We start from the raw sequence: 25,184 nt of genomic DNA on the forward strand, positions 1-25,184 counted from the left end.
CGCGCCCTACCTCCTCAGATCTACAACCCGTTTGGCCGCGTACGGCCTACAACACCCGCCCCCCCACCCCCCTCCAGAGGCCCTTCGGGGACGGGGCCCGTGCTGGATCCGGGAGGAAGCCATTTACTCCTGGAGGGCTGCAGATTGGGGGAGTGCGAGGGATCGAGCCATAGTGCCGGGCGCTCGATGGCTCCCCCTGCAGCAACAAGCTTCCATTCTGCCCATGGCCCAGTAATCCGGGCACTGGCCTGCCGTCCAGCTGCACAAAGCCACAAGGCCACAGCTGACTACGTTATAGGCTGGTTTCCCGCCATGCCACCTGCACGTACTCCTCAGCCAATGCTAAGAATTGCCTCAAGTGAGGGGAGGCACAGATACCACTGCACGCTCCCTCCACAGCCTAAGCACCAATTACACATGCAGCGCTAGACTAATTTCTTGAGGGGTCTACAGAATCCCGGTGGGGTTGTTCTGAATAGCAGTTCACTGGGCCCTTCAATGACTGGGGCCTTACACAGGCTCTCCCGACCCAATTCTGCACTGGTTTGTCACCTCTACTGCCAGACCTCCATCCAGCCTGTGACGCGGTCACAATACCGCTACCTCCCCCGAAGCCTGGTCTCACAGCGGCATAGGCCGTAAAGACCCTAAACAAAGGACCCTCCCATTTGAAAAAGTTGAGGAGCATAATCATGACAATAGCCCCCAATGGCTGAGAGTGGCCAAGGAGCAGATAATGCGGATGGCCGCATTCCCAGACCTCAACGCTGCTTCAGGAAAGGAGGGCGGGGTTTCCATGCCCTGGACAGTCACTTTGATACATTGGATAAGCGCCTGGAAGATATGGGGGTCAAAATCCAAACGCATGAGATGTTGCTGAAGCACGCATCTCTGACACTGACGATGGAATGGCTTAATCTCTCAAGCGGCTAGACCGTGCGGAAAGTATCCTTAAAGAAGTGTAGATCAAAAATTAGGACCTCGAAGCACGCAGTCGACGCAACAACATCCACATTTTAGGGGTGCCGGAGACGACTGAATCAGCCCGCCTTGACCTATTTGTTGAGAATCCACTAGTAGACATATTTGGGAGAGAGTCCTTCATCCCAGGCTTCGTGGTGGAGCGTGCACACCGATTGCTGGGCCCCAGACCCAACCCGGGCCTCCCCCCACTGCCTCTCATCGCCTTTCACTTTCGTGACTGAGATACCGAATTGCGCCTTGCCAGAGAAAAAGGGGACACTGACTGTCAGGGCTCCAAAATAGCACTTTAGCCTGATTTTACAATCAGGGTGCAAGAAGCCCGCCGTAAATACAATGGGGTCAAGGCCATCCTTAGAAACTTGGGACTGAAATATGGCAAGGTCTACCCAACCAGGCTGCGTGTCGACATCAACGGCCGGTCTCGCATCATTGACTCCCCGACCGCAGCTCAGGAATTCTGCCATGCATACAAACAGTCCAACAATCAGGCGATTGCAGGCAACATCGGGTCATCTCCCCATGGCAGCGGCTCCAACGCGAGCATGTAACTGTTTTCGAGTGCTGGCAATGGCTGACTATACCTTCTCACACAGCAGCAAGACTAAGACATAACTAGTTTGGGATATCAATGTTCATTATTGCACAATGTTTCTAATGACTGACCGACTGGCGTGGCATTGCCACCCCCTTGGTGTACACCTTTAGTTTGTTTTCAGGGATTTGGATGTACCAAGTTAGGGTTCTTTCATTCCAGCTTCAAGTTTATTGGTATATCATGTTTCATTGTTCGTTTTGGGTTGTATCTCACCTTTTTCAAGGTGAGAGTGGGTGGGGGAGGGGGGAATGCCATACTTCTACAACAATTTAGACTTAGTTACTGTCATGCTCACTGTCCTCTTAAATGTTTATCAACGATCGCTACATTGGCCATGCTTGTCAAAACGCTTAGATGGCGCAGTTAGGTAATTTTTATGGTCCTTCGGTCTTATCCCTGTTATTCTGGAATGTTCAGGCCTAGATGACAACCGTAAGAAACAACAGATTGTTCATTATTTGTTACGTCATAATGTTGATGTTGCTTTTTAACAGGAAACACACCTGCCCAAAACTGACCCCGCCTGATTCGCCTCCAGCTGGGGCACTCATAGATACTTCTCCAACTTCACTAGCTATTCCCGAGGTACGACTATTATTATTCATCCCCAAGTGCCCTTCAGTCCACATTCCATCGATTTACGATAGTCTCTGGCCTCTTGATGAGCCACAGCATCACCCTTGTTTGCGTCTATGCCCCGAACACTGATTCTCCGGAATTCTTCCATTCCCTACCAGCCCAGCTCGCTAAGTTAGACTCCACCTTGTTGCTAATGGGAGGGGATCCTAATCTACTTCTCGATCCCACTCTAGACAGCACCACCAGCTCCCCAGGCACCAAGCCACGTGCTCGCCGAGCCCTATCAGACATATGCAAACAATTCTCACTATGCGACAGATGGCACGGGAGCAACCCTTCCAGCACCGAATACATGCACTACTCCAGCTACCACAACACCTGGACCAGGATAGACTGCTGGTTGCTCACCCCTGGCGTCACTTGCTGGTACCACTCCAACTCAGCACTTCCGAGAACTTACTTCGACTACTCCCCTGTTAAACTTCTTCTTACAGTGCCCAGACCAGATGGATATGAACGGCAATGGCGTTTTCCCAGTCGAGCTCTTCATGATGTCCTCTTTCATTCGGAGGTTCATGAGGCTATAGAAGAGTATTTCACCATCAATACGGGCTCAGTAGACTGTTGGGCAGTTCTATGGGAAGGTTTTAAAGACTAAATTAGGGGTGTTTGTATTGCTAAACACGCCGGAGTCCTGAAGGCTCTCCGCTCCACTCTCTCCCGCCTTGAGCGTGACTTAAAGGCCATAGATAGCGACATCACCAGCAACCCAACTGCAGAGTCGACAAACCACCAACTCACTCTCTTCACCGAATGCAAAGAGACCGCAGACCAGGAAATACTATTTCTAGGCAAATATTCCACTGCACGGCGATATGGAGAAGGTGAACGCCCAGGCTGTGTCTTGGTGCAGCTACTGCGCCCCCCCATATAACAAAGCCTACATCATCGAACAGATCTCCACCTCTCAAATACGGGAAGAATTCCTAGACTACTACACCTCGTATACACCTCACGATTAGGGCAAGACCACACAGCGCAAGAAAACTACCTCTCAGAAATTGCTCTGGTGTATTTAGAGAAACACATGCAGGACTTCCTCGCTGAACCTATTTCAATTGAGGACGTCACTAGTGCCATAGAGACCCTTCGCAGATCCTCGGCCCCTGGCATGGACGGCTTCCCTGGGGATTTTTAAAAGGCTAAAAAGACCTTTTAGCGCCCAAAACTGATCGAGGTATATGCTGAAGCACTTGAGAGACAAATTCTTCTCCCCACCTTCATTATCCTCCTCCCCAAACCGGCCATGGACCCATCCTTATGTGGGTCATACCGCCCGCTGTCCTTATTGAATTTAGACTATAAAATCCTATCCAAAGGCCTAGCCATGTGCTTATCACTGCTGATGGAGTACATTATTTCCCCGGCCCAATCTGTGTTCGTCCCCCATCGCTCCACCTCCCTTAATCTCAGGACGCTATTTTCGGTGCTGCACAGGATCAACCCTGAGGTACCAGCAGCCACCATTTTATTAGACAAGCAGAAGGCGTTCAATTCTTTAGAGTGGCCCTTTTTTGTGTCAATCATGCGTAGAATAGGGATGCCAATGGGATTCATTGCCACCACGGAATTGTTGAACAGGCACCCCACTGCCAGACTCCGTCCAAACGGCACCCTTTCACAACCCTTTTCTTTAACGCGCGGCACTCGTCAAGGTTGCCCCCTGTCCCCACTATTGTTCATATTAGCAATGGACCCCTTAATTAGGCACTTTCGGAAGAAACAGTTGCAGAGGGGCCTCCAATTTCCAATTCAATCTGGCCCCCTGTTAGTGTCTCTCTGTGGGGATGACACAATCGTTTATGTTCGGGAGCCTGGCGTCAACCTGGAACCCCTTATCAGGGAAATTACTCGATTTGGGCAGCACTCTGGCTTAGGCATCAACTGGCACATGTCAGTTATTTTTCCTCTTACCCTCAGCACACGGCAATGGGTCTGCGAATTTCCCCTAGAATGGTGCACGGACTCCGTTAAATATCTGGGCATTCATATGTACCTAGACAAAGCTCTCATCCTTTGACTAAACTATGGCCCTGGAGGCGCAGGTGGAACAATGGTTGCGGTTGCCGCTTTCGATTGCTGGTAGAGTTGATCTCATAAAGATGGTCGTGCTCCCTAAAATCTTATACCTCTTCAACAACATCCCCATTCCCCTTCCGAACAGGTTCTTCGTCACATTACGCTTGTATCTTATAAAACTTGTTTGGGCGGCAAACAGCCCCGGGTTCGATGGCAGATTCTAACCCTTCCTTATGAGAGAGGAGGGTGCGGGGTGCCTGATCTTCAATTATATTATTTAGTAGCCCAATGTAATTATGCCTTCGCTTGGTTCCACCCCGAAGCTAGGATCCCATATCCCCGTCTGGAGGCAGATTTGGTATTGCCTGACACGCTCTCAACGGTATTACCCAGAGGGATACCCCAAGACCCCAATGACATACAAACAATTTCAACCACCAGCTGGGCGTGGGAAAACCTGAAACAAATTACCAGCACGTCCATTCTTTATTCCTCTGCGCTCCAGCTTCCCAATGCCTGCTGGCTACCAATCGCGGGAGAGAGGCTAGTGCAACGCACTTTGACAACATTTTCCATCTCAAAAATTGGAGACCTGTACCCGATGGGCACGCCTGTTCTGTTGTAGACGACAACCGCTTTCATGAGGCCACCTTCATGTATCGCTTTGTCCTGGGGTGACTCCGCTCGGCGATTCGGGCATCACTGCCTGGTTTCCCCGTTGAGCCAGACTCATTCACCCCTTTGTCCACAATCATCGAAAGCACAGGAAGATCCATCTTATATCTAAACTATACAATGCCTGCTCCAAGGTCATCCCAGTACAGGATGACAACATTTGCAGGGATTGGGAGACTGATTTAGGTCACCAAATCACAGATGACCAATGGGCCATATGTTGCACGGTATCGAGGGAAGTCTCTTTGAACAGTCGGCACAAACTGCTACATTTCAAGTTCCTGCGTAGAATGTACATAACACCGGCCAGGTCCCATAGAGTGGATCCTTCCTGATCACACAATTGTAAATGCAACGCCCCCCATGCAGACTTTGCCCATCTTTCATGGACATGTCACAAACTACTACCATTTTGGGAAGCAGTGCACAAAACACTAGAGGTATATGATTGCGCTGACCCTAATCCCCACTCCTGAGATTGCATTATTGGGCTATGTAGCGAACTTTCCCAAACGTTCACATAAGTTCGATTCGCTCACCTTGCTGCTTGCCAAAAGAGAAGTTGCACTACACTGGGACCGGAAAACAGTTCCCATATTGCAGGGATGGCTTAATAGTCTGGCCTTCCGTAACACAAATAGTGAGCTCTACTCCACCACATTGCCACAATCCTCCCAGCCCAAAGACATTTGAAGACCTTTCAAGGCATACACCCTAGCCAGCCGCCCGGTTGCTGCCTCTCCAATTGCGCAGGGCATTGTTCCGACAGGGGTGGGATGAAGACTCTTGCACCGCACTCACCTATTTCACTACCGCCTACTGGAGTTTACTTAAGAGATACTTTCTTGTATGCTTATCTATGCCTGGATGGAGCGGTTGGCGAGAAGGATACATGGTGGGAACATAGTGACAATCTATAAATGCTACATGCATGCCATCAGCACTATTCTTGCATACTTTTAACGCTCTTCCTTCTGTAGGAGAATATTGTGGTAAGGGTTATCATAGCCTTACACTTTTGTAATAATTTGCCAATGGAACAATGTCAGTGAGCAATCGTGTTTGTTTTGAATAATTGTGACAAAACGGTAAATAAAGTTAAAAAAAAATACGTGTGTCTCCAGGTTTAACGAACTGGGTCCATAGGGCAATGCCCTTTTAAAAGGCTAGTGAGGAAGTTTGTTTACATATTCCCACCATTGCCCGGATTCAAACTGTAATCAGTAAATTGAAAAGATACAGATGATTCTAAAAGCCCAGGAACGACTGAATCAATGGTGGTTCACTGACCTTCTACCCCTTTTGGAGTGTCCAGAAAAGAAGCTGCTGAGCAGACCAGTGAGGGGTCAAATTCTGCATCCCAACCTTCCATCATTGAACATGGCATCCTGGCACCTCATCTCTTGCGAAGTGCATTTACATTTTCCACAAGAATGCATGATATCTTGAACAAGGCTCAGAGTGACCATCAGAATGTCCTACCATTTCAAATGGAGGCCGTTCTTCATCAATAACAATTTGAATTTGAATTTAAAAACATTTATTGAGCGCACTTTTACCGAGCGGTTTCATGGCGCTTTTCAGGTTACGACCAGCAACAGCAGCAGAAAGAAGGCTAGGCAGCGAAAGCTCGGGAGAAAAGAAAGGTTTTGAGGTTTTTTCGGAACTCTATATAGGAAGGTAAAGTGCAGAGTCGCACAGGGAGAGAGTTCCAGAAAGCTGGGGCAAGGACCGCAAATTTTGCTCCACCAGCTTTCTTCTTTTTGAAACGGGGGGTGACCAGGAGTGCCATATGGGAGGAACGGAGTTCTCTACCCGGCAGGTAGGGCTTGATGGCTGAGCATATAAATTCAGGAGCTGTAACCATCCTGGCCTGATAGGTGAGGCAGCCAAGTTTGAATAAAGCTCGCTCTCTCACAGGCAACCAGTGTAATGCCTGTAGCAAAGGGGTAGCGCAGTGAAATTTGGGCAGGCCATAGATCAGGCGAGCAGCCTGATTCTGCACTAGTTGCAGGCGGTGGATGGCGTAGGCCGGCGCGCCATTGTAGATTATGTTACCATAATCAAGGCGCGAGAGCACCATTGCCATCACGATGACTTTTAATGCCGGGAGGGAAAAGAAGCGGGAGATCTTCCTGATTGTCCTAAGGGAAAAAAAACAGGAGGACAACTTGGGAGTGAACAGAAAGTTGTGAGTTGAGAAGAATCCCAAGGGTTTTAACTTTGGGGACCGGGAGTGGGGGAACACCAAGTGATGGGGGCCAATAGGAGGGGGACCAGGGACTGCAACCACCTCCGGTCAAGACCAACTCTGTCTTGTCCGGGTTGAGTTTGAGTTGGTTGCAGTTCATCCAGTCCTGAATGAACAGCATAACTGTTTGAACATTCTGGGCAGATGAGGGGGAATGGGAGAGGTTGAAAATTAGCTGGAGGTCATCGGCGTAATTGAACACCGTGACCTCGAGCTGCTGCAACATAAAAATGAGGGGGTAGATGTATAAATTAAACAAAAGAGGGGAAAGTGAAGAGCCCTGGAGAACACCACACTCCACCTTATGGGAGGCAGCAGTGAAGCCGGCAAGGTGGACCGCCTGAGCCCTCTCGCTCAGGAAGGACTCGAGCCATGAGAAGGCCAGGCCCTCTATGCCCGCCGCCCTGACACGGGTGAGGAGGATGGAGTGGTCCACCGTGTCAAAAGCGGCGGACAGATCTAAAAGGATGAGGGCTTGCGAGAGGTTGGTGTCGATGCCTTCACGTAGCCCATCCATCACTGAGATCACCACCTTCTCCGTGGGGTGGAGGTGCCGAAAGCCCGCCTGACAAGGGGAGAGGCAGTGATTTGTCTCCACGTGGGTGCTCAGGGTGCTGGTGACATGGGTTTCTAAAACCTTTCCCAAATAAGGCAGGAGAGAAATGGGGCGATAGTTAGAAGGGGATGAGGGATCGGCGCCAGCCTTTTTTAGGATTGGGATGACAACCGCAGATTTATGGAGATTAGGAACAACACCATTACTAAGTGAATCATTGAGGAGTGTGAGGGGCGGGGTAGGACAAGCTAGAAAGATTTCTCTAAGGATGTGAGCGGGGCCAAAATCCAAGGGGGAGCCCGACTTCACCCGTTGGAGCAGTAGGAGGAGTGTGTCCTTGGTCAAGAGGGGAATATTGGTTAGTTTGGAGACAGTGGAAGGGGGGAGGGATTAGTGAATGTAGGTGATGGGAGAGGGATGTTAGTTTTAATTTTTGCGACCTTCTCAATGAAAAACTCATTGAGCGAGTTGCGGAGAGATTGAGAGGGAGGTATCATAGCCGTAGCTCTGTCAGATGAGGCCAGTTCATGCACAGTGGCAAAGATTTCTTTTGACTGGGACTCCGCTGCCAGTATCCTGTTAGAGTAAAACTCAGTTTTGGCGTCAAGGATGCCTTTTTTTTAAATCTGAAGAACAGATAAGTAGGTGGTTTTTAGCACAGGACAGTACGCTCTTCTCCATGCTCGCTCGGCTCTCCGTGCGTCCAATTTCTTCACCTTAAGATCTGGGGTGAACCATCGGTTGGCTGCGTGGGCCCGCTTGACCGTAATTCGTCTCAGGGGAGCGAATTCGTCGCCCCCTTGAGTCAGCCAGTTGTTGATGGTGGCCAGCTGAGCTGGGGCTGCAAGGCCTGAGAGGTCGGGGCTGGTTTTAGCCAAGGACGAGCAGAGGGACGGCATATCGGCTTTGCCCCATTTCCTAACCCAGATGTTCTTAGGGAGCAGGGGTTTAGCCTCAGGGGCTAGGGCAAGGGAAAATGAAATGAACTAATGATCTGACCAGGGACAAGGGGAAATGATGGGGGGTGTTGTGGGGATGTTCAGAGTCCAGATCTGGTCCAGCGTGTGACCCTGTATATGAGTGGAACTGTGAATGTGGGGTATAAAATTAAGGCTGATCATGAGATCAGTGAACTCCTTAGAGAGGGAGCTTTCAGCAGGATCATTTGGCCAGAAGTTGAGTGCCCTAGGACTAACACTGACAAATTATTTATCGCCAGTGTGGCCAGGAGATCTTGGAGGCTGGAGACAAAGGAAGGAGTGGAATGGGGGGGCGGTAGATAAGAACAGAGGTCAGAGGGGTCTGATAGGAAGTCGAGCGTGTTACCAGATAATCTACTTCAGGAATGGGAGGGAAGGGGAGGATCTGAAAGTGGAGGTTAGTGCGAGCTATCAAAGCCACTCCTCCGCCCTTCCTGCCCTCCGGACGGTCCACTCGAATGGCAGAGTATGAGGGGGGCAATGCAGCTAGAACATTGGGCAGGGAGTCAGCCTTGAACCAGGTCTCCGTTAAAAACAGGAGATCTGGTTCATGTCTGTCGATGTAATCAAATAGCTCGTACTGATGGGTAACCGCCGACCTAGTGTTCAAAAGCGTGGCCGCGGTATTAAATACCGGAGTATGAGGGGTAAAGAGAAGGGAGGGAATAAGCGGGGGTAACAGGCGAAGGGATCAACTGAGATATAATCGCGGGTGGTGTGCAAGAGGGGAGGGAAAGCAAACCAAGATGAGTCAGATGATCGGTAACAGAGGGTCCAATGGCACCGAGGTTCCAGTATGAGCAAAGCTGGGATGATGAGTATGTGAGTAGAGGGGTATAATGGGGTGCCCCTAGCCCCTGCCGGCCGCGGACGGGCGCAGACAGGCTTGACTCTGGCGCAACTCCGGCGCGTCCGCTGCGCTGACACATGTGAGCCGTTTAAATGGAGGAGTAGCGTGGGGGGAGTGGCGTGGGTGGGGTTCGCCGGTCCTGCCCAACCCAAGATGGCGGCCGCGGCCGCTGTGAGCCAGCCTAGGACGATCAGCCCACAGCCAGCCACGCGCAGCCCCTAGAATCAAGGATACAGGTTAGTAACCTGTCAACTTTGAGGGCAAGGTTAGTACACAATTAAAAACAGTAAAATTGAAGCATTTAGAAGAGCGTGTCACCGCTCGCAATCAGCGTGACAGAATGCGCTTTTTAAAAAACGAAACAGCAACCTTCCAGCTACTGCCAGCAAGCCCACTGCCACCGGGCTGCTCGTAAACAACAAAGCCTAATGCCAGGAGGGACAGTATTCCCACATCTTCTCTATCTGGCCAATGTGAGGCTGCTGTCCTCTATAAAGGTACATCTTGCCACCATCACTGCTTGAAGGAAATGACCATCACAAACCTCGTTTTCGGAGCCCCGTGATAAAGGATTTTCTAGAAGTGATTAAAAAAGTCTTTCTCCCAGTAAAAAATCCTTCTCCATCGGAGCGTTATACAATGCTCTTAAATTAAAGTGTCTTTCTTTTAAACCAGTTTAAAAGGCTAGGTGTCATCCGTGGTGAGCATGCCTTGGGAGCTGATGGATCCCAGTTCTGTCATCTGCTGTCTATTCTTAAAGTTTAACCAGCTCTTCTTCCGGGGAAGCGCGGGAAGTTCAAGGTAAAGTGGAAATCCTGCATGACACCGAGTATCCGAACCCAGTGTGAGTTTGAATATGTTAGGCCTCAATACAATGGTAACACAGTGAAATGGGTCAGGTTCTGGTGCAGGAAATGAATAACAGTGTTTATAGAGCTCGTACGTTTCTGTGACTATAACGGAAATGGTGCCTAGCAGTGAATGACACAACTATTGGAGTAAAGTTATTGTGCTACCTTAATATCATCAAAAACATTGTAACTGCAAAAGTATTGTGGAGCAGAAAATGCAATGTACGAATATCATTTCTTTTGGTATATGATGCTGTATTTAATACAATTGTATTTTATAGTGTTCAATATAGTTGTAATAAAAATATTTTCCTTAATAGCCAACAATACCCAATAACACTAGACTAACCACTCACCTTGGGTCCCGGAGCAGCGTGCTGCCCAGCGTAAGCACTTCAAGGCCTCGTCAGGGGTAGTTAGTGCTTTATAAATGCAATTACATTTACAATGACCTTGCAACATTTATGTAGGAAAGCAACTTTCCTAGTAGTCATTACTTCTGCCTACAAGGTTAGTGTGATTCAGACACTTTGCTATAGTAAACCATGTATGATTTCCACATAATTATACGACATAATGAGAAGTCATACAAGTTTGCTTCCAAAGGTAGTGTCAGACTTTCACGTCAGTCATACTATTTTCCTCCTAACTTTTTTCCACAATCCCTTTACTCCATTAGAGCTGTACATTCTCTTGATATTAAAAGGGTTTTGAAGTTTTACCTGCATTAGACCTAGGCTCTTGCAAAAAAAAAAGACCTAGGCTCGTATTACAAGTTCACCAGAATATGGTGCAGTATTTGCCACATGTGGTAAATACCACCGGCAGGAATTTTCCAGGGGAAAACTGAGGGAGTTTGATCATTATAACAGCTTATAATTCGGATACCTGTGAAAACACCTGTTCGCCCAGGAATGGGAATTTAGCTCTTAAATTCTAAAGAGGGAGCAAGTATATTAGACAATTTAACCATAATTGTTGTAATTTAGGGCTCGTTCATTCAGGCTTAGCCACTTTAAAGTAATCTATTTCCAGATGTATTGTGTTTTGTGTTGTGTATTTTTTATTAGGTCTCAGCCTGATCCAGCGCATGCGCTGGTCTGGCCGTGACATTTAGAGGCTGCTTTTAAAAGTGCTACCAAAGCGGCGACCAGCTTGCTGGAACGCGCACAGGAGCGTGTGTGCATGCGCGTAAAAGCAAGCTGGTGGCCGGCAAGGCTGCAGTGCTATGCAAGTGGTGAGTATCTGCATGGTGCATTGTGGTATACATGGGTAGTGAAGTGTTGTAATTCGCACGCATTCATGTGCATTCCTCGCATCGCTGACCTTGAACACACGCTTTAACGCACCTCCCCTTCCCCCAACACATAGCGCGTCTCATGGCCGGACCTTTTCACCTTGCCGAGCTGTCTCCCTTGTGTTCTCTGGGGTAGGTCTTTATTGTAAGGGGCTCGGGTGGCGTCGCTATGCCCAGCTGTCCCCCACCATCTCCTCTGCTTCCTTTGATGCCCCTGTTTGACTAGCACTTTACATGCAGATTAAACAACTGCCGCCGGCCCGGGAGACACAAGAGCACTTAAATTGCCTTCACCAGGCCCAGAGTCCATCGACGTCACCACCAAGCCGCGCTGGGATTGACGACCGCTCTGAGGGTTACCCCGGCAACAAGGGGGCTTGTTTTTCATGACCACAGAACCAGGAACCAGGAAGAGCCACGCACCCTGTGAGCAGCTGAAAAAAAGCAGAAATTAAATCGAAACCACCAGCCAGGGCAGTAAAATCTTATGACAGCCAGTCATCGGCAAGCAGTCCGGAGCTTCCGTGTTCGCGGTAAGTCTGCCCATACTTTTCATGACAGGGCGTCATAATAGATTACAGTGGGCTCACAGCAACACACCACAGAGGCCGAGCAATATATTTAATATGTTTGTAAGTGGGACTTAACCCCTATATGTATTTTTTCTTCGCCTCAGTGCTTGTTTTCTTTTCTTTATCCCTTGTCCCTCCTCCACTCAGCCCCCATGTCTCTTGCCCCGGTACCCTTTGCACTGTCGGTTTTACCCACTTCATGTCTCCTCTTCCAGTTCGTCCCTCGGGTTTCCGGCTCCTGTTCCCCTGGCACTGCCTGTTATACTTATCTCCTACCCCCACCCAGCCAGTTCCTGTCTCTCTCTCCCTGGCACGGTCTGTTTTTAGTGTCTCTATATCACCTGCCCTCTCCTCCAGTCAGCACCCACATCTTTTGTCCCAGTTTCCCCAGCACTGTGTTATCTATTGACCGATACGCTTCTCTTGTCTACTGCCCCTGGTACGATTTATTTTAACTGTCTCCCGTCCCTACCTTCAGTGAATTTCTGTGTCTTCTGCCCCTGTCTCCCTGGAACTGCCTGTTCCCCTCTCGCTCTCTCCGTCTCGTTACTCTCGGTTTGTGTTACCTGTTGAGCCGTGTGAAATATCTGCTCCAGCCTGCACATCCCTGCTCTCTCTATCGGCACGCTGACTACTGGTGAGCGTAGCAGTTATTAAAATGTGAAATTTATTAGCAACGCTATGTATACATTGCTGTGTTCCTCAAAGACATTTATCTTTTTGTCTTCCAATGGAGTCTTGCCTGCTAGGATCAACAGAGAAGCTTTGTGTTACAGTAATTAGTTACACCATAAGCTGGTTTCCAGATTAGTAACCGTGAAATGAAAAGACCATCTTATTTATGAATTTATAAAGCCGAATATCTACTTCAAATAAATCATGGAACCAGGGAGACATTAGTGATGATTTAATGGAAAGGAAGTGTCTCAGTAATGCTGCATTTAGAAACCGACATTAACTATGGTCGGGCTTTTGTTACTGTGTTTTCAGACTCTTATTGCAGCACATCCTTTCATCCACCAGCGAGGTTGAAAAGGACACTCCACAACCACAGTGGCCTCCGTACTTCTGTGGCCATAAGTCAGGCATTATTGCTCTTGTATAATGCCTGCACTTCAGCAGTTTCTTTTCGAACCAAACATAACTGTTCCTTTATATATTTTACAGAAAAGTGTTTTTAATGGTAAGCAGCAGTTTCAGAAGTCCTACATATTACCATACTCTCAAAGTACTTCTCGAGAGAGGGCTCTTAGAGTGGCGAGAGGGTTGCTTTTTAGGGCTCGCCTGCTGATGCGCTTCTGCGCATCGCTGGCGAAGCTCTATTACGGCTTATCCAGTTTTGATCCACCACTGGCGATTCCACTGGCGATTTCTTCAAGTGCATGTGCTTTTTAGGTCATTGCGCAAGCGCAAGCCCTAAAAAGCGCGTGCACAATGCCACCAGCCGCCTGCCTGCCTGCCTCGCATTACCAGATCAAAGGCAGCCCAGCCCCCCTCCCACAAGCTTCTCAGCGTGTGCTCTGCCTCAGGCCTGCATTTCTCCTCCCCTCGGGCAAACAGATAGCCGCAATAACACCCTCCCTGCTCAGCTTTTTTCTCAATTTCTCCCCGTCTACACTTCCCATTAGGAGCCCTTCCTCCCCCCAGATAATCTATCTCCATAAGAGATAAGCAGCTCTTCCACCATCTCAAACCTGTATTAGTGCTCCTCACTATGCATGTTTTTACTTAGAAAATCAGCACAATGCAGCAGTGTGACATCAAGCCAGGTTCATCGACATCACTGCAAAAGTAAAGTTTTTATTCCCCATTTCCTCTTCAAGAAAGTGACTGGGCATCAGCCTCTACGGATCAGAAAGCGGAGCCCCTCCACTGACCGGGCTGCGAGTCAAATGGCCATGTTTCACAAATTATGGTTTTCGTGGTCTTATTCTGGAGTAGCCCTGTTGGCAAGAGAGGAAAGAGCAAGGCTCTGACATTCAGTCCTCCTCTGCTTCATAGTATGCCGCGCCACTATAGTAAGTTGAACAAGGGATATTATTTGACAGAAAGAGGCAACCTGCATCTATTCACGGAAATACATTGAGCAGTCTACATTTTTATTTTTTAAAGCTACATACAATGCACCATAACTATTCTAGGTCTACAAATGGAAATACATAACAAGCAATATTTTTATTTATTTTTTAAGAGGTGCATACTTAAAAAAATGATTACAAAAATTAAACATCAACTAGTAATTAAAAAACCTAGCAATTAAGATATGCCACGTCAAATAATAACTTTTGTCGCCAATTAATTATCAGTGTCTGCAATGGATATGGTCACACCCTCACTCACCCTCAACCCCTCACCCTCACTCACCCTCAACCCCTCACCCACACCCTCACTCACCCTCAACACCTCACCCTCAACCCCTCCCTCACGCTCACCCACCCTCACCCTCACTCACCCTCAACACCTCACCCTCACTCACCCTCAACCCCTCACCCTCACTCACCCTCAACCCCTCACCTCACTCACCCTCAACCCCTCACCCTCACTCACCCTCAACCCCTCACCCTCAACACCTCACTCACCCTCACGCTCACCCTCACGCTCACCCACCCTCACCCTCAACACCTCACCCTCACTCACCCTCAACCCCTCACCCTCACTCATCCTCAACCCCTCACCCTCAACCCCTCACTCACCCTCACTCTCACTCATCCTCTATCACCCTCAACCCCTCACCCTCACTCACCCTCAACCTCTCACCCTCACTCACCCTCAACCCCTCACCCTCACTCACCCTCAACCCCTCACCCTCACTCACCCTCAGCCCCTCACCCTCAACCCCTCACCCTCACTCACCCTCACTCACCCTCAACCCCTCACCCTCACTCACCCTCACTCACCCTCACCCACCCTCACTCACCCTCAACACCTCACCCTCACCCTCAACACCTCACCCTCAACACCTCACCCTCACTCACCCTCAACCCCTCACCCTCACTCACCCTCACTCACCCTCAACCCCTCACCCTCAACCCCTCACCCTCACTCACCCTCACCCTCACTCACCCTCACTCACCCTCACTCACCCTCATCCCCTCACTCACCCTCAACACCTCACCCTCACTCAACCTCAAACTCAACATACATACATACATACATACATACATACCCTCACTCACCCTCAACCACTCACCCTCACTCACCCTCAACCCCTCACCCCCACTCACCCTCACTCACCCTCAACACCTCACCCTCACTCACCCTCACCCTCACTCACCCTCACCCCTCACCCTCAACCCCTCACCCTCACTCACCCTCACCCTCACTCACCCTCACTCACCCTCACTCACCCTCATCCCCTCACTCACCCTCAACACCTCACCCTCACTCAACCTCAAACTCAACATACATACATACATACATACATACATACCCTCACTCACCCTCAACCACTCACCCTCACTCACCCTCAACCCCTCACCCCCACTCACCCTCACTCACCCTCAACACCTCACCCTCACTCACCCTCACCCTCACTCACCCTCACTCACACTCACCCTCACTCACCCTCACTCACCCTCACTCACCCTCACTCACCCTCACCCTCACTCACCCTCACCCTCACTCACCCTCAACCCCTCACCCTCACTCACCCTCAACCCCTCACCCTCACCCTCACTCACCCTCAACCCCTCACTCACCCTCACTCTCACTCATCCTCACTCACCCTCAACCCCTCACCCTCACTCACCCTCACCCACCCTCAACCCCTCACCCTAACTCACCCTCACCCTCACTCACCCTCAACCCCTCACCCTCACTCACCCTCACTCACCCTCAACCCCTCACCCTCACTCACCCTCAACCCCTCACCCTCACCCTCACTCACACTCACCCTCACTCACCCTCACTCACCCTCACCCTCACTCACCCTCACTCACCCTCACCCTCACTCACCCTCACCCACCCTCAACCCCTCATCCTCACTCACCCTCACTCAACCTCAACCCCTCACCCTCACTCACCCTCAACCCCTCACCCTCACTCACCCTCACCCTCACTCAACCTCAACCCCTCACCCTCAATACCTCACCCTCACTCACCCTCACCCAACCTCAACCCCTCACCCTCAATACCTCACCATCACTCACCCTCACCCTCACTCACCCTCACTCACCCTCAACCCCTCACCCTCACTCACCCTCAACTCCTCACCCACACCATCACTCACCCTCACTCACCCTCACTCACCCTCACTCACCCTCACTCGCCCTCACACGCCCTCACTCACCCTCACCCTCACTCACCCTCACCCTCACTCACCCTCACTCACCCTCAACCTCACTCACCCTCACCCACCCTCAACCCCTCATCCTCACTCACCCTCACCCTCACTCACCCTCAACCCCTCACCCTCACTCACCCTCAACCCCTCACCCTCACTCACCCTCACCCTCACTCACCCTCAACCCCTCACCCTCAATCCCTCACCCTCAATCCCTCACCCTCAGTCACCCTCACCCTCACTCACCCTCAACCCCTCACCCTCAACCCCTCACCCTCAACCCCCTCACCCTCACTCACCCTCAACCCTCACCCACACCATCACTCACCCTCACTCACCCTCACTCACCCTCACTCGCCCTCACTCACCCTCACTCACCCTCACCCTCACTCACCCTCAACACCTCACCCTCACTCACCCTCACTCACCCTCACCCACCCTCAACCCCTCACCCTAACTCACCCTCACCCTCACTCACCCTCAACCCCTCACCCTCACTCACCCTCAACCCCTCACCCTCAACCCCTCAACCCCTCACCCTCACCCTCACTCACACTCACCCTCACTCACCCTCACTCACCCTCACCCTCACTCACCCTCACCCTCACTCACCCTCAACCTCACTCACCCTCACCCACCCTCAACCCCTCATCCTCACTCACCCTCACTCACCCTCAACCCCTCACCCTCACTCACCCTCAACCCCCACCCTCACTCACCCTCACTCAACCTCAACCCCTCACCCTCAATACCTCACCCTCACTCACCCTCACCCAACCTCAACCCCTCACCCTCAATACCTCACCATCACTCACCCTCACCCTCATTCACCCTCACTCACCCTCAACCCCTCACCCTCACTCACCCTCAACCCCTCACCCACACCATCACTCACCCTCACTCACCCTCACTCACCCTCACATGCCCTCACTCACCCTCACTCACCCTCACCCTCACTCACCCTCACCCTCACTCACCCTCACTCACCCTCAACCTCACTCACCCTCACCCACCCTCAACCCCTCATCCTCACTCACCCTCACCCTCACTCACCCTCAACCCCTCACCCTCACTCACCCTCAACCCCTCACCCTCAACCCCTCACCCTCAATCCCTCACCCTCAATCCCTCACCCTCAGTCACCCTCACCCTCACTCACCCTCAACCCCTCACCCTCACTCAACCTCAACCCCCTCACCCTCACTCACCCTCAACCCCTCACCCACACCATCACTCACCCTCACTCACCCTCACTCACCCTCACTCACCCTCACTCGCCCTCACTCACCCTCACTCACCCTCACCCTCACTCACCCTCAACACCTCACCCTCACTCACCCTCAATGCCTCACCCTCACTCACCCTCAACACCTCACCCTCACCCTCACTCACCCTCACCCACCCTCAACCCCTCACCCTAACTCACCCTCACCCTCACTCACCCTCAACCCCTCACCCTCACTCACCCTCAACCCCTCACCCTCACTCACCCTCAATCCCTCATCCTCACCCTCACTCACCCTCACTCACACTCACCCTCACTCACCCTCACCCTCACTCACCCTCACCCTCACTCACCCTCAACCTCACTCACCCTCAACCTCACTCACCCTCACCCACCCTCAACCCCTCATCCTCACTCACCCTCACCCTCACTCACCCTCAACCCCTCACCCTCACTCACCCTCAACCCCTCACCCTCACTCACCCTCAACCCCTCATCCTCACCCTCACTCACCCTCACTCCCATTCACCCTCACCCTCACTCACCCTCACCCTCACTCACCCTCACTCACATTCACCCTCATCCTCACTCACCCTCACTCATCCTCACCCTCACCCTCACTCACCCTCACTCATCCTCACCCTCACCCTCACTCACCCTCACCCTCACTCACCCTCACTCACCCTCACCCACCCCTCAACCCCTCATCCTCACCCACCCTCATCCTCACTCACCCTCAACCCCTCACCCTCACTCACCCTCAACACCTCACCCACCCTCACCCTCACTCACCCTCAACCCCTCACCCTCAATCCCTCACCCTCACTCACCCTCAACCCCTCACCCTCACTCACCCTCAACCCCTCACCCTCACTCACCCTCACTCACCCTCACCCTCTCTCACCCTCAACCTCTCACCCTCACTCACCCTCAACCCCTCACCCTCACTCACCCTCAACCCCTCACCCTCACTCACCCTCAGCCCCTCACCCTCAACCCCTCACCCTAACTCACCCTCACCCTCACTCACCCTCAACCCCTCACCCTCACTCACCCTCACTCACCCTCACCCACCCTCACTCACCCTCAACACCTCACCCTCACCCTCAACACCTCACCCTCAACACCTCACCCTCACTCACCCTCAACCCCTCACCCTCACTCACCCTCACTCACCCTCAACCCCTCACCCTCAACCCCTCACCCTCACTCACCCTCACCCTCACTCACCCTCAGTCACCCTCACTCACCCTCATCCCCTCACTCACCCTCAACACCTCACCCTCACTCACCCTCAAACTCAACATACATACATACATACATACATACATACCCTCACTCACCCTCAACCACTCACCCTCACTCACCCTCAACCCCTCACCCTCACTCACCCTCACTCACCCTCACTCACCCTCAACACCTCACCCTCACCCTCACTCACCCTCACCCTCACTCACCCGCACTCACCCTCACTCACCCTCACTCACACTCACCCTCACTCACCCTCACTCACCCTCACTCACCCTCACTCACCCTCACTCACCCTCACCCTCACTCACCCTCACCCTCACTCACCCTCAACCCCTCACCCTCACTCACCCCCAACCCCCACCCTCACCCTCACTCACCCTCAACCCCTCACTCACCCTCACTCTCACTCATCCTCACTCACCCTCAACCCCTCACCCTCACTCACCCTCACCCACCCTCAACCCCTCACCCTAACTCACCCTCACCCTCACTCACCCTCAACCCCTCACCCTCACTCACCCTCACTCACCCTCAACCCCTCACCCTCACTCACCCTCAACCCCTCACCCTCACCCTCACCCTCACTCACACTCACCCTCACTCACCCTCACTCACCCACACCCTCACTCACCCTCACTCACCCTAACCCTCACTCACCCTCACCCACCCTCAACCCCTCATCCTCACTCACCCTCACTCACCCTCAACCCCTCACCCTCACTCACCCTCAACCCCTCACCCTCACTCACCCTCACCCTCACTCAACCTCAACCCCTCACCCTCAATACCTCACCCTCACTCACCCTCACCCAACCTCAACCCCTCACCCTCAATACCTCACCATCACTCACCCTCACCCTCACTCACCCTCACTCACCCTCAACCCCTCACCCTCACTCACCCTCATCCCCTCACCCACACCATCACTCACCCTCACTCACCCTCACTCACCCTCACTCACCCTCACTCACCCTCACTCGCCCTCACACGCCCTCACTCACCCTCACCCACACTCACCCTCACCCTCACTCACCCTCACTCACCCTCAACCTCACTCACCCTCACCCACCCTCAACCCCTCATCCTCACTCACCCTCACCCTCACTCACCCTCAACCCCTCACCCTCACTCACCCTCAACCCCTCACCCTCACTCACCCTCACCCTCACTCACCCTCAACCCCTCACCCTCAATCCCTCACCCTCAATCCCTCACCCTCAGTCACCCTCACCCTCACTCACCCTCAACCCCTCACCCTCAACCCCTCACCCTCAACCCCCTCACCCTCACTCACCCTCAACCCCTCACCCACACCATCACTCACCCTCACTCACCCTCACTCACCCTCACTCGCCCTCACTCACCCTCACTCACCCTCACCCTCACTCACCCTCAGCACCTCACCCTCACTCACCCTCACTCACCCTCACCCACCCTCAACCCCTCACCCTAACTCACCCTCACCCTCACTCACCCTCAACCCCTCACCCTCACTCACCCTCACTCACCCTCAACCTCTCACCCTCACTCACCCTCAACCCCTCACCCTCACCCTCACTCACACTCACCCTCACTCACCCTCACTCACCCTCACCCTCACTCACCCTCACCCTCACTCACCCTCAACCTCACTCACCCTCACCCACCCTCAACCCCTCATCCTCACTCACCCTCACTCACCCTCAACCCCTCACCCTCACTCACCCTCAACCCCTCACCCTCACTCACCCTCACCCTCACTCAACCTCAACCCCTCACCCTCAATACCTCACCCTCACTCACCCTCACCCAACCTCAACCCCTCACCCTCAATACCTCACCATCACTCACCCTCACCCTCACTCACCCTCACTCACCCTCAACCCCTCACCCTCACTCACCCTCAACCCCTCACCCACACCATCACTCACCCTCACTCACCCTCACTCTCACACGCCCTCACTCACCCTCACTCACCCTCACCCTCACTCACCCTCACCCTCACTCACCCTCACTCACCCTCAACCTCACTCACCCTCACCCACCCTCAACCCCTCATCCTCACTCACCCTCACCCTCACTCACCCTCAACCCCTCACCCTCACTCACCCTCAACCCCTCACCCTCACCCTCACTCACCCTCACCCTCACTCACCCTCAACCCCTCACCCTCAATCCCTCACCCTCAATCCCTCACCCTCAGTCACCCTCACCCTCACTCACCCTCACTCACCCTCACCCTCACTCACCCTCACCCTCACTCACCCTCACTCACCCTCAACCTCACTCACCCTCACCCACCCTCAACCCCTCATCCTCACTCACCCTCACCCTCACTCACCCTCAACCCCTCACCCTCACTCACCCTCAACCCCTCACCCTCACCCTCACTCACCCTCACCCTCACTCACCCTCAACCCCTCACCCTCAATCCCTCACCCTCAATCCCTCACCCTCACTCACCCTCACCCTCACTCACCCTCAACCCCTCACCCTCACTCACCCTCAACCCCCTCACCCTCACTCACCCTCAACCCCTCACCCACACCATCACTCACCCTCACTCACCCTCACTCACCCTCACTCGCCCTCACTCACCCTCACTCACCCTCACCCTCACTCACCCTCAACACCTCACCCTCACTCACCCTCAATGCCTCACCCTCAACACCTCACCCTCACCCTCACTCACCCTCACCCACCCTCAACCCCTCACCCTAACTCACCCTCACCCTCACTCACCCTCAACCCCTCACCCTCACTCACCCTCAACCCCTCACCCTCACTCACCCTCAACCCCTCATCCTCACCCTCACTCACCCTCACTCACACTCACCCTCACTCACCCTCACCCTCACCCTCACTCACCCTCACCCTCACTCACCCTCAACCTCACTCACCCTCAACCTCACTCACCCTCACCCACCCTCAACCCCTCATCCTCACTCACCCTCACCCTCACTCACCCTCAACCCCTCACCCTCACTCACCCTCAACCCCTCACCCTCACTCACCCTCAACCCCTCATCCTCACCCTCACTCACCCTCACTCACATTCACCCTCACCCTCACTCACCCTCACTCACCCTCACCCTCACTCACCCTCACTCACATTCACCCTCACCCTCACTCACCCTCACCCTCACCCTCACTCACCCTCACTCACCCTCACCCTCACTCACCCTCACCCTCACTCACCCTCACTCACCCTCACCCACCCTCAACCCCTCATCCTCACTCACCCTCATCCTCACTCACCCTCAACCCCTCACCCTCACTCACCCTCAACACCTCACCCACCCTCACCCTCACTCACCCTCAACCCCTCACCCTCAATCCCTCACCCTCACTCACCCTCACTCACCCTCAACCCCTCACCCTCACTCACCCTCAACCCCTCACCCTCACTCACCCTCACTCACCCTCACTCACCCTCACTCACCCTCACCCTCTCTCACCCTCAACACCTCACCCTCACTCACCCTCAACCCCTCACCCTCACTCACCCTCAACCCCTCACCCTCAACCCCTCACTCACCCTCACTCTCACTCACTCTCACTCACCCTCACTCTCACTCACTCTCACTCACCCTCACTCACCCTCACCCTCACTCACCCTCACTCACCCTCACTCACCCTCAACCCCTCAGCCTCACCCTCACCCTCACTCACCCTCAACACCTCACCCTCACTCACCCTCACCCTCACTCACCCTCAACACCTCACCCTCCCTCACCCTCAACCCGTCACCCTCCCTCACCCTCACCCTCACTCACCCTCAACACCTCACCCTCCCTCACCCTCAACCCCTCACCCTCCCTCACCCTCAACCCCTCACCCTCCCTCACCCTCAACCCCTCACCCTCGACCCTCCCCCTCAACCCCTCACCCTTACTCAGCCTCACTCACCCTCAACACCTCACCCTCACTCACCCTCAACACCTCACCCTCACTCACCCTCAACACCTCACCCTCAACCCCTCACCCTCACTCACCCTCACAACACATATTGTGTTACAATAGGTGTCACATTTGCAAAAGATAAAACTATTGGCATTGTAAATAACAAAGCTATTAATTCGCTATTTTCAAAACAAGCACATAAATAAAAAATGTGTCCTTTACAATACCAATAGCTCAAACTTTCCTAATGCAAGACCTATTGCATTGCTGTGCTTCTCTCCCCTGCTGCACTCTCCTGCTCTTTAGAGATGTGGCCTAACGACAAGAGCTGCCATCTAAGTCACGTAAATACAAAATATGTTGCATTCCAAATGCTATAGGTGTCACATTCGCAAAAGTTATAACTATTGGCATTGTAAATGACAAAGCCATCAATTTAGCAATTTTAAAAACCAACAAATAAATAACAAATGTCATTTACAATACCAATAACTCCAACTTTTCTAATGCGAGACCTATTGCATTTCCAATGCTTGTTAACATTTCGCTCCAGTCTTGGATTTAGGGCCACATGCATCAAGCATTTTTGGAGTCGCAAACGGTGCGATTCCTTAAAATCGGCCGTTCGTTTGCAATTCCAAAAATGCTTTTTTGGATGCATCAAGCAATTTTAGAAATCGCAACATTTTTGCGATTTCTAAAATTGCGATTGCTTTTAAGAAATTGCAAATTTGCGATTTCCTAAAAGCAATGCATGAATACTTTTAAATTGTGAATTCGCAATTAGAGGGATAAATTTACCGAGTAGTTGAACTACTCGGTAAATTTGCAAAAAGTGAAAATAACGCTGAAAATGCATTTTTTAAACATTCATGTTACGGACACACATGTCCTTAGGACATGTGTGTGTGCAACATGATGCGAAAACAACATTTCATGGGTACAGGGGGGGTTCATTTGAACCCCCCTCACCACCCTTGAAATGCAATCAGGATTTGCGATTTTCAAATTGCGAAATCGCAATTTCCATTCATTCCTATGGGCCTTTTGGCCCATAGGAATGAATGGGAATTGCGAATTCCCAATTTGAAAATCGCATTTTTTATGCAATTCGGTAAAAATAGCGATTTCTACCGAATTGCATAAAAAATGAAAAAAATAATCATGCATAGGCTTTTGCGATTTCTAAATTGCGAATCGCTATTTATCGCAATTTAGAAATAGCAAAAGCCGATATTGATGCATGTGGGCCATAGTTCTTTGTTTCGTAAATAGTAGTCTTTTTACCCCATGTTGACTGCTGACGTTCATATAATATTTGTATTTCTGCAGGAATTTCGGTAGATGTCAATCAATTCCTTTGGAACATTAAGCACATTATTCTCAGCAATAATGCTCCATTTACCAACCATCCTGTGACCTTCGGGAATAAGCTGTGAAGTGCTTGTTAACTCCCACAAAGTAGCTACCCGCATTAGGCACAGAAATGGCGGAAAGAATGCTCTCACCAAATCTCAAATGAGGAAATGGCAAATACTACAAACTGTAACAGGCAACAAAATGGAGCCTCCTATTTAAAACGTAGCATACAAGTACTGGTGTGCTAACACTCATGACTGTTGGTATTGTATAAATGAATTCAGCAGAAACACTTCCACTGACATGTTTATTTACTCTGAGCACTCAGGATACTTTTTCTGTTGTTTCAGAGAGCGGGTGGGGGTTTTATTAATCATGCTTCGGATTAAGAGCATTCATATTTTGTAAACTTATGGGATCTGTAGTTGACCGTTGAATATGCTCAGCTGTGTCTTGCCTGAGTGGACTAATACATTTTGTTAATCTGTTTGGATTTCGGTAAACCGGTTATCTTCAGGTGTTCCATTATAACGGGTAACATGAAGTTGCTTAACTGTATATACCTGTTATCTCACGAATGAACCGGTACACAAGTTGAAGTGAATGAGAGCATTACAGTTTACAGCTTTATTCAGATCTGCAGTTTCTGGTATCTTAGGTTTTTTATGTGTACACTAATGTGCATGCAGGCCTACATGTGAGTTCAGACTATTGGTTATACAAAAATAACACTTTAAGTAATTTTCAATGCAGTTATAAAATATGCCCATTAGTGTCAAAGCTTCCACGTTAAAGAACAGTAGATGCTATAGCAATCAGGATAATGTGCTGCATGGCTAAAAACGTATATGGTCCCAATGGGCGAGACCTATTGGCTATGCCAATACTTGTGTTAGAATGATAAAAGTTTTGGTTT

The 25,184-nt window shown here is 51.5% G+C and overlaps 1 protein-coding gene across 1 annotated transcript in view; it reads right to left on the reverse strand.

Annotated features, from left to right (window-relative positions):
- LOC147731244 (aryl hydrocarbon receptor-like) overlaps window positions 1-25,184 on the reverse strand; it is a 932,672-nt gene that overhangs the window by 154,323 nt on the left and 753,165 nt on the right. The window lies entirely within an intron of this gene.

Source organism: Lissotriton vulgaris, chromosome 2_1, assembly GCF_964263255.1.
Source record: "Lissotriton vulgaris chromosome 2_1, aLisVul1.2, whole genome shotgun sequence".
NCBI lineage: Eukaryota > Metazoa > Chordata > Amphibia > Caudata > Salamandridae > Lissotriton > Lissotriton vulgaris.